Here is a 14,009-nt window from a genome sequence, read left to right as displayed (position 1 = left end):
CTTTTAACCTTTAAAATTCACTTTTTACCACCCGTAACTTTTAATATTTCTACTTTTACCACCCTAACTTTCAGAAATTACCAAACAACCCCTAAAACACCAAAAATTTTACTTCCTTGCCCTTTTTAAGATCTAAGGCCTGTTCTTCAATGTTCTTCACCACACTCAAAGTGTTCTTCATGTTCTTCGTATATTCTTCAAATTCTTTCTCTGTTTTTACCCGTTTTTCAGTCTTTTCAGCAACCGATTTTTACAATAATTCAAAATAAAATGGCAGCCACTAAAACCACATCTTTTCTACATGATTTCAACACAAATTGAACCCCAATTTAAGCTCTAGGGTTTCGTTTTCCAGCAGCCATAAGAACACACATTCATAACTTGAATTTCATCAAATTTCATCAAATTTTCACCAAAATTTCAACAAGAATTACTCATACAAACAATCAATTTCAAGCACAGCCAAACCATATCATAATTAAACAACTCAAACACAATCAATCAAGATTAAATTCATCAAACCCTACCTGGTTTTGCTGCTCCTAATTTAGTTAGGCTTTCAGGTGGTCCTTTAGCACTTTTTCCTCCTAAATCACATCAAGAACAACTTTAAATCCAAAAACCCTCAACTGACCAAATCTCACTCAGCATGTTAGGAAGAGATATATCACCTTAGAGTTGCTTGAAATTCACGTTTCTTGGCCCTCAAGTCAAGTTAAGCATGATTCCTAAGGAAAAACATCAAGAAAACACATGTTTACATGGTTTTCCTTGAAAACCGAATTGAAGAGGGAGAGAGACAGCCATCTCACCTTATTTCCAGCCTTGATAAGTCACATGGTTATGTATAGGAAGAAGAGAGGATCATTTTGGTGAAATCGGAGTTTTGATTTGAGTTTTAGTTCAGAAGAAATCAAGCTTTGAAGATTAAAGGGTCATGAAAGTTTCTCTCTTTTCTCTCTTCACATTTTCGGCCAAAGGGAGTAAATGACCAGCCTTGGAGTGTCTTGGGGGTGTAAGGAGAGCTGTGATTGGTTGGCTTGAAGGTGGATTAAAATAATATTAAAATATCTCTGGTGTACAACTACTAAAACTAGGTGTATCGGAACACTCGTAAAAACATCTCTAAAATTTATTTTCTGAGCTACTAGCATAAATGATACTAGTAACATATTTATTATGAGAATAGAACATGTATAATGAGGCCTTAGCATTGCTAAAGTCATCAGAGAGTGCTGGTGCTAAGCTGCACCAGTAAACCGTAAACCCGGTTAAACTGATTTTCTGTTTTTAACAAAAATAGACTAGGTAACCTTATAATATCATTCAAGCATTTTCTAATACTAATATAATGATAATATTATACTATTATCTCTCTCCTCTCATGAATCGAGTCCGGATTGTCAAACAGAGACTATTTACGAAAGTCAGAATCAAAACTGCCAACCGATACGGTTCAAAAACTAGGTTCTTCGCGATTGCATTATCGAGATTGCTTCAGAGGAGGTTCTAGCTTAAGGATGACATAATGATAAGGAGGATTGAGATACTTGATGATATAACAGAGGTGTTCCCTTTACTGATATTCCGGAGGATTCCGTGCCTTTAGAAAAGATCTCGCGTACTCGAAAATTAGGGTTGTTACATGAAGCGCCTCAATGGCTCCTGTGTTTGGAGAATTCATTTTGTTGTTAAGTTGAGGAGTATCCTTTGGTGTAGTGTCTGCATTTTTGTGCGGCGTTCTATCCTCTAGATCTGAATTCTGGTTGTTGTCAGAGTCGTTCACCATGATGATGGGATGACTTTCAGGTTCCCCAACAACGGCACCAATGTTCCGAGGGTTACTTGAAACTGTAGGTTGATCTCTGTCGAGATCTTCTTTGACCGAAGCTGCCGCGTCCGATTTGTTGGACTGTCAATGCTACTGATCCTTTGTCACCGGAAAGTGGTGGTACCTGCAAGGGACTACGATGCTTAAGTTAGCAAGGGTATTAATTAGGTTTTTAGTAGAATCAGAGTATGATATATATACCTGGGTGCTCCAGTGTATTTATAATGGTGTAGAGCGACCTTCTTAGATAAGATAAGTTAGTTATCTTTTCTTATCTTTATCTTTCGAGTGAGGTCATCTTATCTTTAAGGGAACCGCCCTTCTCTTTGTAGGCTTAGGCTGCCTTTGGATTTAGGTCGTGTTCCTCTATTTGGGCCATTTACTGGGCTTTCCTGGCAATTTGGCCGAGCTCTTTGAGAAGAGGTCAGATAGTCTGACCCGAAGAGGTCGGTTGCTTTGTCGCCAAACATCCCGGGTTGGACAACTTGACCTAGGGTATGAACAGCTGTCTTCATCAATTATAATGAACCTTCTGCAGAGTGATCCAAGGACTCTTGAGCCTTTAGAGTTAAACCCTCATAGAAATTCTGAAGTCTATCCCATTCGCTAAACATCTCAGGTGGGCATTTTCTAATCAAAGCTTTGTATCTTTCCCGTGCCTCATATAATGATTCTCCATCCATTTGAGTGAATGTTTGCACCTCTGCCTTCAATCTGATGATCCTCTAAGGTGGATAGAACTTAGATAAGAACTTGTTCACTAAGTCATCCCAAGTGTTGATGCTTTCTTTGGGGAATATCTCCAGCCATTGAGATGCCTTGTCCCTCAAAGAAAATGGAAATAACAACAACTTGTAAATGTATAGATGTACTCCATTTGTCATAACAGTATCACATATCCTCAGAAAAATAGACAAGTGTTGATTAGGGTCTTCAAGAGGTCCCCCTCCATAAGAACAATTGTTTTGTACCAAAGTGATGAGTTGAGGCTTCAACTCAAAGTTGGTTGCATGAACATTAGGAGTGAGTATGCTACTCTGACAGTTTCTTGGATTTGGGAATGTGTAGGAGGCTAGAACTCTCCTATGAGGTGGGCCATTATTGTTGGTAACTCCCTCAGGTGGGTTATGCAAATTACCCTCCATGACTTGGTCTTCTCCTTCTAAGTCCTCTTCACTGATTACCCCCTTTTCTCTTGCTTTCCTTCTTAGTCTCTGGAGGGTTCTCTTAGGTTCAGGATCAAAAGAAGTGGATACCCCTCTCCTTGCTTCTGACATACAACACATACAAACCAACAACACAAGTGAAGCACTCTATTACTAGAGTGAAGTTAAAGTTAGTGAAACAAAATCTCAAACAGTTAGTGGGCTTAACAAAAAAAGAAAAATTCCTAATCTAGACTACCATTTACTTAATCATTGTTAATCTTTTTTAATCCCCTGCAATGACGCCAAAAACTTGATACATGGAAATTAAGAATTCTCACGTAACCGGCAAGTATACCGGATCATATCAAGTAGTAAAACTCACCGAAGTGAGGTTAATCCCACGGAGATTGGTAGCTTAAGCAACTTTGGTTAAGTGGTAGTCTAGTTAGGCAAACATTGTTTTATTTTCATGAGAATTCAATTCTTGAATGTAATTACAGGAAATATAATGACAAGTAATTAAAAGAACTAAAATAAGAAAAGCAAATTAACTGAAATGAAAGTAAATAACTAAAACTTAAATGGCAAGAAACTTAAATGACATTAAGAATATAGTACAGAAAAGTAGAGTGCAGAATTATAAAGAACAGAGAAGTAAAATTACAAGTAATTAAAAGCTGAATCTAAATAGCAGGAATGTTAAATTGCTTGAATATAAAAGGAGATTGGGTAGTGAGCATTCAAAATAACTAAAGAACAAAGGAAGTGAGAATTGATGGTAGAGATTACTAAGGATCAGAGGTGTAAATTCTCTTGAATTGATGATGATGAATTCCTTCTCAATCATAGGGATAGATCCATGACGGATTGTGAATAATTGAGTCCCAATCTCTTGGTAGCTCAATTTCTCTCAATACAATCAATTTCCACTCTCGTGATCTAATTGTTCATGAGAAGAGATGAAGCTCAATAGCTAATCCTTCATGCCATACAATTCTCAGGATCTAAACTAAGGGTGGTTACATCTCACATACCAACCCAAACTATATCAATCAAGAGAATTATGAAAGGATGAACTCTAAACTGAATTCTATGACTCCTTTCTCAAGTTCATCACAAAATTCAAATAGATCCAACCCCCTCTCAGTAGTGATTGGATCTGTGAAGAACAAGAGTTTCCTCTTGGAGAAACCTACTTGAATTAAGAAGTAAAGAAAAGCTATCAATTCATTTGAATAAATAGAGCACCTCCCCCTAGTGAAAATGGGGTTTAGTGAATCATAGCTCTAACTTCAACAACCCTTGCCAATTGGAAATTAAACTAAGTTTAGAGAAGAATGAAGGATGAAGAAGAAAAAATTCTTAAAACTGAAATTTGAAGTTACAAATAAAACAAAATAGCTCCTTGGTATACTTCCCGAAATGTGCAGTAAAAGTAAAAGTGTAGTGTAAGAGTAAAAGTGTCTAAAAAATTCCTTTTAAGTACAAAAATCTTCCCTATTTATACTAGTCCTAAAACTCTTTGAGAGGCCCTCAATCATGTTTGTTGGGTTAGCAAATTTGGCTTTGTTCTCGTTGGATTAGCTAGCTCATGAGTGGAGTTGCTGCCCCTTGAGGAAAACAGAGAAAACAGAGAGCTTGTTCACATCAATTCTGGCTCATTGAGCACGTTGCTAGCAAACACGCCTATGTAACTACAAGTTAGCAACGTGCTTGTGGGTTTCTTGGGCTGGGGCTTGGTACAAGGGCGTTGCCAACTTGGTTTCCAAGTTGCCAACGTGCTTCCTGCTCCTTGGATTCAATTCTTATGCTTGTTTTTGGAGCTTAAAGTTTCATATGGTTTGAACTTCAATTTTATGCTCCACTATAGACTATTATACATGGTTGGAAAGCTCTGAATGTCAGATTTCCAACGAAACTAGAAGCATCTCAATTGGATCTCTTTAGCTCGAGTTATGCTCCATTGAAGACAGCCTGCCAAAATCACAGACGTTTTTGGTGAATGCGCCTTTGTTCTTCCAAGTTGCCAATGCCTTCAGATTCTGAAGCTCTAAATGAAGCTAGCTTTTGAAACTTCAAATGAATGTCAACCCCATACTATGATATATGGTTGGAAAGCTCTGAATGTCTACTTTCCAATGTCGTTAAGTGTGCATCATTTGAAGCTCTACAACTCAAGATATACTCCATAGAAGAGAGCAAGGTCAGGCCCCTAGGGTCGCCAGCATGTTTGGCAAACACGCCTTTGTATTTCCAAGTTGCCAACGTGCCTTCTACATTTCAAGGTTGCCAAGCTTGCTACGTTGTTGATGAACACGCCCATGCAATCCCAAGTTGGCAACTTGCTTCTTCATTACAAGGCTTGACAAGCTTGCTTGGCGTTGGAGGCAAACACGCCTTTACAATTTCAAGTTAGCAACATGCTAACTTCTTCCTCCTAGCTCCAAGTTTGCTGCGTTGCCACTGAACACGCCAATGATCCTCCAAGTTGGCAATGTGCTCGTGGCTGCCTCCTAGCTCCATCCAGGGCTTCCTGACGTTGCCATTGAACACGCCAATGCTTCCTTGAGTTGGCAGCGTGCTCAAGGCTTCCTTTGTTGCCATCCAGGGCTTCCTGGCGTTGCCATTGAACGCCAATAGTATCCAGCGTTGGCAACGTGCATAAGGCTTTCCTTTCACCATCCAGGGCCTCCTGGCATTGCCAATGGACATGCCAATAGTATCCTGCATTGGCAACATGCACATCTCTGCCTCTTTGCCAAGCTTGCTGTATTCCCAAGCTTTCTTACTCTAATTCTTGCTCCCTTGCCTTCTTGCTTCATTACCTATCATTAACCAAAGAAACTTCCTCAAAGTCTTGCCATTCTATGCAATCAATTTCAAGAGATTCATTCACATTAATTCATTTATAAGCTCCTTTAATTATTTGCATGAATTTGGCCAAAATTTACCTAGTTCTTGGTACTTGAATGCATGGAGATGAAACTCATTAAAATGCTTGTTTATTTCAAAGAAAATGAATGAAATTCAGCTAAAACTACTTAAACTAACTAGCTAATATAGCAAAGATGCAAATGCATCAGTTAAATAATTTACTTAGTTAGACAAACAGAAAATGGTGTTTGAGAGTTCAAAAGTATAAACAGCAAATTCAGGAAATCAGAAAAGCAAACAGTAAACAAGATGTAAATAATATATGGAGAAATAGTTAAGGCTTCATAGATGTCTATCTTCCGGATTGACTTTTCTTACTAACTATATTAATCATGCAAGATTTAATTCATGGCAAACTATATGTGACTAAACCCTAATTTGTTAGACCTTTTTAGTCTCCTCTAAAATTCATCAACCGCCAATTCCTTGGTCGCTTAATTCCAATTAGAGGGTGAAGTTCAATTCTAGTTTATATGCCACAGAAATCCTAATTACCCAAATATAAGAGGATTATATGTCACATATCCCGTTAAGTCCAGATAATTAGAAATTTAGGAGAATATATTTTCAAGCTGTTGTTCAAGTAAAGAGCTTTTCCAAGTTATACAAGAACTCAATTAGAACAAGGGTCAAACTTCCGTTTCACCCAAATTCATAAAATAAAGAAAGAATAAATTCTTGAATTATAAATCAATACATAAATTAAAATAGAAAAATAATAGTATCAACCCATACAATAGACAGAGCTCTTAACCTTAATAGTGGAGGTTTAGTTGCTCATGGTTTAGAGAGAAAAACTAGGATTCAGTTGAACTGTAAATTACGGAATGAGGTCGAAGAGAAGAGAAGAGCCCGAAGGGTTGATTCTTTTTTCCTTTTATATCTAATCCTAATTAATGTAAATTATATTTCCTAAAACTAAATAATATCTTTTCCTATTTTTAAATAAAATTGAAGCTTAATCAGAATATTTGGGAGACTGCGTGCTGGGTTTGAAGAGAGCTAGGGACCACTTGGATCCTTAATAACCCACGCCCAACTTGGACATTTGTTGTGCCTTACTTGAGGATGTGGGTAGCATGTGTTGGTGTGCAAGGCTTGTGTTGCTGCGCCCTACTTGAGATGAAACAAAATCAATGTGGCGTGCTTTTGTTGTGTCTTGCGCCTAACTTGAGATATCTCAAGTTAGGCGCAGCCTTGGCCGAAATGGTGGAAAAGAAGTATGGACTATTATATATCGTTGAAAAGCTCTGGAAGTTAGCTTTCCAACACCACTGAAATTACGTCCATTGGACCTTTGTAGCTCGAGTTATTTAGGTTTGAGTGTAGAGAGGTCAGGGTTGGTAGCATCATTTGCCTTCTTCTCTTTTTCTGTGGAAACTCTATCAAATCCAACCAAATTCTACCTAAAATAAATAGAATTACAAACGATTCAAAGTAGCAGTCATACTGGCTAAAAGATAATTAATTCTTGATTAAACTCGAGAAATTGAATGCAATTTTACTAGAAAAGATTAGGAAAGATGCTCACACATCAGTGGCCGCACATGCCTTCGTTAAAATTGCACGTGACTCACGATCTTGGTGGATTGGAGGCCTATTTCTGAAGCCATTTAGCTAGATGATGCCATGCAAGATGGTTGATGAGTGATTGCGGTTCACTAGACATGGATAGGAGAGTGTGTGAAACTTTTTGGAGGAGGATGAAGTGTGTGTATCCAAGACAGGAAGGGAGAGGAATGAGAGTAAGAAGTGTGTACGGCGAGGTTGTGTGAAGGGGTTTATATAGGAAGATGGCAAATGATTGAAGGGTGTGGATTGATGGTGTTGTTTGATAGTGGACGGTTGGGGTTTGGTATTGAATGTGCACAAGGATCACCTCTTTTATAAGGGTCTTGATTTGGTCTCCAAAGCTATCCAACTCCTAATGTTGCATGGCAACACTTCCAAAGATATTCCCCTTGAAGACAAATGTGAGATTTCCTTGGTATAGTGGCCGAATCTCCCTTCCTTAATTGTCCCATCAAGTACCATCAATGTCCCTTTTGATTCCCTACATACGAAAAAAAAAAGAATGCAAATGGTTAATTTGAAATTTTCGGTGGGAAAACTTAAGGTGTGAACTAGCTAAAAAAATATCTTTTTCTTTTGTTTTTAAATGACTAAATGCTTTCCATGAATGCAAATCAATCAACCACTAAATTTCCCATGCATGCAATGTTGGTACACTAAACTTGTTTGTGATCATATGGTGCAACAAGTTTGGGGAATAATTTTACCTCATAAAGTGTGTTCAAGCCCACTTGGTCTGCCTTGAACACCAAACTTATCATGTACTATACGCTGCATGTAAAGGTGTCTTATATTGGTCGTCAAAATTGATTTAAAAATCCATGAAGTTTGCCTTATTACTACTATTAGAAATTAAAGGAAGAGGGCGTAGAACATGTGTTGCCTCCCATGAAGCGCTTCTTTAGCGTCATTAGCTTGACGTTTGGTCCTTGTTAAGGTGGCTGATAGTTCTTGAAATCTTCCCCCCTTGCAGTGAACCTATGTCCATTGGCCTTGTTGATAAGCTCCATATGCTCTAGGGACAAGATTTTTTTGATGGTGTACACTGGAGGCAGCTGGGATGGAATAGTGGGAAGGTGAGGTGGTATAGATGGGAAGTATGTAGAGACCACTTCATCTCCTGGCGAGAAATCTTTTGTAGGTATTTTCTTGTTTTTCAATCCCTTTGGGACCTTTTTTCTTGTGTCCGTTGATGCCAACTTGTTCCTTGTGGTTTCCTTTTTGAGAGTGGTTTTGTTGTCTATTTCATGCGATTCTGGTGGGTCTGGTTCCTTTTGGATTACACTTGGCTGTTGCTCCTTCTGATCACATTGGTTATTAACCATAAGCGTCCTTATGTGTGGTGCTTGTGCTTCCTTGTTTGGCTCCTCCATCAGCTCTTTGTTATCATAATCTACTTCTTGTGAGAGGTTGAAAACATTGAAAATGAGCTGATCATCATGTATTCTCAACATTAGCTCTCTCCATTCCATATCTATGAGTGCTCTGGCTGTGGCTAAGAATGGCCTTCCCAGAATGATGGGGTAAATAGGCTTCTCATCCATTTCAAGGACAACAAAGTCTGTAGGGAGGAAGTAGTACCCAACCTTCACTAGCACATTCTCAATCACTCCTATTGTCTGTTTTTGAGTTTTGTCAGCCAACTTAATGATTACATCTGTGGGTGTTAGCTCATTGATTTGAAGCTTTTTCATGAGGGATAGAGGCATTAAGTTGATGCTCGCTCCCAGGTCATAGAGTCCTTTATCAATCATTTGCTGGAAGGCTTTAATAAATGGTATATTTACATCAAGAGATACAAACATGTCGAGGAATCTTGAATACATTCTCCCTGCTACACCACCTTTAAGCCTTTGGGGAAAGGGTGCATATAGGTTATGTGTCTCCTTCTTCTTCTTCAGCTCTTCCTTGAGTGTGGGTTGAAGTGCATGGCTCCTTTCTTCCTGATTTTCCTTTTGATTGTCTTGGAGGTGTTCTACTTCATTCATACTCCTTTCATCACTTGTGGTGATCATCTTACATTCTTCCCACCTTACTTTCTTTGTTTCTCCTCTTGGGTTCTTCTCAGTGTCACTGGGAAATCCATCAGTGGGTTTGGGAATTTGTTGAGATAGATACCCTACTTGGGACTCCAGTCTCTTGATGTTTTCTCCTTGGTTTTTGATATTGGCTCGCACTTCTTCCTTAAACACCTTGTTATCTTGGACTTCTCTATATAGATTTTCAAGTAGAGCCTCAATCTTTTAAAGTCTATCCTCTGTTAGTGATGGTGGGTTGAGATTAGGTGGTTGAGACGGGTGGTTAGGTGGTTGTTGATAGGATCTCTGTGAGGTATGTTGGTGAGTTGCATTGTTGTTGGAGTTGAGGTTGTGGCATCTCTGGTCTTGACCTTGGTCTTGTTGATTTCCCCAACCAAAGTTGGGGTGATTTTTCCATCCAGAGTTGTAGGTTTTGGAGTATGGGTCATGGATTTGTCTAGGTGAGTTTCCAACATAGTTGGCTTGTTCCCAGTCACCTTCTTCTCCTATATTCACTCCTTCTTGAGTTGGTGATGAAGTGATGACTGCTGCAACTTGGTTTTCCTCCACCTTCTTGGTGAGATCTGTTGCTTGGTGATCATATTATTTTGAGCTAGCAATGCATCCATGTGATTCAGCTCCATTACTCCTCGAGTGTTACTTCTTTCATAGGCATAGAAGTAGTCATTCTTAGCTACTATTTCAATGACATCTATGGCTTCTTCAATGGCTTTCTTTTTGTTTAGAGAGCCCCCTGATGAATGATCTACAGCCTTCTTTGACTCATAGGAAAGACCTTTATAGAAAATGTGAAGTTGCACCCATTCATTGAACATATCTGGTGGGCATCTTCTTGTTAAGTCCTTGAACCTCTCCCATGTCTCATAGAGAGTCTCACCATCTTGTTGCCTAAAAGTGTGCACCTCAGCTCTCAGCCTGTTAATTCTTTGAGGAGGGTAGAATCTTGCCAAAAATTTGTTCACCATATCTTTCCAATTTGTCAAACTCTCCTTTGGAAAGGATTCAAGCCACTTGAATGCCTTGTCCCTGAGTGAAAAAGAGAACAACAGCAGCCTATAGACATCCGGGTGGACTCCATTAGACTTCACAGTGTCACAAATTCTCAGGAAGGTGGTTAGATGTTGATTGGGGTCTTCTTGAGCACTTCCTCCAAATGAGTAGTTGTTCTGAACAAGGGTGATGAGTTGGGATTTTAGTTCAAAGTTGTTGGCATGTATGGTGGGCTTCTGGATGCTACTTCCACAGTTTCCTGGATTTGGATTGATGTAGGAGCCTAGAACTCTCCTTTCTTGCCCAGCATGATTTGCAGGACCTTCTCTAGCATGGTTGTGAGCCTCTTCTTCATGATTGTTTTCCAAGTTCTCTTTCATGTTGGGTTCAAAATACTCTTCCTCTTCCTCAGCACCAACAACTCCTTTCCCTCTTGCTTCCCTCCTTAATCTCCAGAGGGTTCTCTCAGATTCTAAATCAAAGGAAGTTGAGGTTCCCCCTCTTCTCCATGTCATACAACTAACAAAACATGTAGCAAGAGATAAAATGAAGATGTTATTCTTGTTAGAGTGATTGTTAGTGTGAGTGACGCAAATTATCAAACAGTTAGTGGGTTAGTGAGCAGAATTGTAGATAATAACAAAGAAAGAAAGAAAAACAGAGAGGGTATAGGGGATGAGGAAGAAGTTAAACAAAGTGAAAATAAATGATTGAATAAAATAAACAAATAAGGGAAAAATGCTCAATCTAGTGAGCTTCCAACTTAATCATTGTTGATACAAAATAAATCCCCAGCAACGGCGCCATAAACTTGATGCACAAAAACTTGTCTCTCAACAAATTTCCTTTGGCAAGTATACCGAATTCGTCGTCAAGTAAAAACTCACAATAGAGTGAGGTCAAATCCCATAGGGATTGATTGGTTAAGCAACTTTAGTTAGAAGAGTATGCTAGTTGAGCTAAACAGAGTGTAGTTTGAGAATTGTAGAAAATTAAATGACGGAAAAGTAAATAGCAAAAATTAAAGTGCAGAATCTTAAATGGGGATTTGGGGTAATGAGCATGAAAATAAATGACAGAAAATAAAGAGAATGGGTAAGATCAGAAATGGGGAATTCATTGGGCTCAGGAGATGTTGTATTCTCTGGATCAAGTTCATTTTCATCTCTTCCTCAATCAATGCATCTATTGATCTCCTTGGCAATCTTAGGTGATTGGATTCCAATTCCTTGGTAATCCAATCTCTCTAAGCTTGAACAATTGCCCAATTCCTTGATTTAATTGCTCAATGGAAGAGATGAAGTATGGTCACTGATTATACTGATGGTGTTTTTGCGAAAAATGAATTTTCCAACACACAAATCCGACCGGCAAGTGTACCGGGTCGTATCAAGTGATAATAACTCACAAGAGTGAGGTCGATCCCACAGGGATTGATGGATCAAGCAACTTTAGTGGGTGATTAGTTTAGTCAAGCTAACATTGAAGGGATATTGGATGAAATGTAGCCAACAGAATTGTAAATGACATGAAATTTAAAGTTGCAGAAAGTAAAATTGCATAAAACTTAAAGTGCAAGAAAGTAAAATAGCTGAAACTTAAATTGCACGAAAAGTAAATTGCATTAAATGTAAAGGGGATTGGGTGCATGAAATTTAAAATTCAACAAGAAAATGTAAAGAGCAATCAAGCAGAGAAGTAAAAGATGAAATAAGTGCAGCAGATTTAAACAGAAATGGAAAATTTCTTGAAGAAGCAACACAGAACGTAATTAAGCTCAATTGTGAAATTTAAAGAGACAAATGAAGATCTCAGGGAATCAAAGAGACTAGAAAACAAGTCTAGATCTCAATCCCTTCCATGATCCAACAGCAAACAAGATGCAGGAAAATTAAAGATGAAAGCAATGAAGAAAACTTTGATTCAAATCACAATTCACTTGAAAGTTTGCAGAAGAAGAACAAGAGAAGTTGTAGATGGAGAATGAAAACAGAATTTCTTCCAATCTCCACCCAAGATTCAAAATAGAAAATGAAAACTACGAGAGAGTTCTCAAATCCTAATGCTCCCTAGTGGAGCTAGCCCCTCTAATGGAGCCTCCTATTAGAGCCAACCTCCCCTCTGAAATGAGAATGATGCCCTTTATATAGGCTTCTTTTATAAAATGAAAATAAAATAAAATTGAAATTAAAAACAAATTCACAAAAATGAAATTCCTAATCTAGCTTCTCTGTGTGCCTTTGAGTCATGTTGAGTGGGCTTTTGCTTGCTTTGGATTTGAGGGAGAATGGGTCTTGGATGGCCTTGATTCAATTTGGTGAAGAATTGAATTTATATGAAATTGAACTTTTGGCCCATGATTATTTGCTCCCAGGAGGCTGCCCTGCCCTTGTGGAGGGCAGAGCAGGGAAGCCTTGTGTAAGGATCCAACTAGCGTGCCAAGTTTTGGGAGGGGCATCAGGATGCTGCCCTGCCCTTGTGGATGGCAGGGCAATGTTGCCATGATGCACCAAGCCTTGCCTCCCTGCCCGTGCTGTGATCGTGCTGGCCGTGCCAAGTTGTGTGCGCGCCCAAGCTCCTTGCCTTTACTTCCTTGAAGGTCTTGTGTTCGAACCTTGGTGAAAGCACTTGAGGAGCAATTTTTCCTTGATTTTCCATGAAGAGAGCACGACATTGCCCTACTCTCCAAGAGGGCAGAGCAGAAAAATGAGCGGTACTTTGCTTTGGAGTGAGGCTCCAGCTTCGTGCCTTGGTGGAAGCACTTTGGTTTATTTTCGCTTATTTTTGGCCCATAAAGATGCCTTTCACTCATGCCCCAATTGTACGCCAAATATGGATTGCTATATATCGTTGGAAAGCTATGAATGTCAGCTTTCCAACGCAATTGAAAGCACATCAATCGGACGTTTGTAGCTCAAGTTATAGCCCTTTGAAGAGCGTGGCCCATGACCAAATCAAGGAAGGAAGCAGCCAGCACGCACACTGCCCTGCCCTTGGCAAGGGCAGGGCAGTGTGCGTGCTGGGTGTTTTCTCCTTTAATTTGGTCATGGGCCACGCTTTTAAAAGCGTGGCCTAAGGCTCCAAAGTGTGCTCCAACTTCAAAGTGTGTTTCAAAGCTCTTTTTTTTCCCTTTTTTTGTGCTTCTTTGCTTCTTTTTCTTCTTATTTCCTACAAGATTTATAAAATTAAAATATCAAGAAAATATATCATTTAAGTACAAAAGCATTCAATATTTAAGCACAAATCATCAATTTCTTGTGTGAAAAAGCATAGAAAAATAGGTATATGATGACTTGTTATCACAACACCAAACTTAAATCTTGCTTGTCCCCAAGCAAGAAAAGAATCATGTAATAGAAATTGACAATCCAAGGTAAGAAGAGTAGCAAGTTAATGTTCATGGCAAGCTAGTTTTCTATGCATGCTACAATTACAAAAGAGATGTAAATGATTGATGCTTCTATCTAGCTTATTTTATGAAATCTTTTTCTTATA

The 14,009-nt window shown here is 38.8% G+C and overlaps 1 non-coding gene across 1 annotated transcript; it reads left to right on the top strand.

Annotated features, from left to right (window-relative positions):
* The first annotated feature begins 10,334 nt into the window (after nt 1-10,334).
* Nucleotides 10,335-10,441, top strand: LOC127743607 (small nucleolar RNA R71). Its single transcript, XR_008004992.1, has one exon. It is a non-coding gene; the product is annotated as a small nucleolar RNA R71 (small nucleolar RNA).
* Nucleotides 10,442-14,009: the final 3,568 nt, after the last annotated feature.

Source organism: Arachis duranensis, chromosome 10, assembly GCF_000817695.3.
Source record: "Arachis duranensis cultivar V14167 chromosome 10, aradu.V14167.gnm2.J7QH, whole genome shotgun sequence".
Classification (NCBI taxonomy): domain Eukaryota; kingdom Viridiplantae; phylum Streptophyta; class Magnoliopsida; order Fabales; family Fabaceae; genus Arachis; species Arachis duranensis.
Note: the sequence above shows the minus strand (reverse complement) of the source record. Positions and strands in the feature narration are given on the sequence as shown.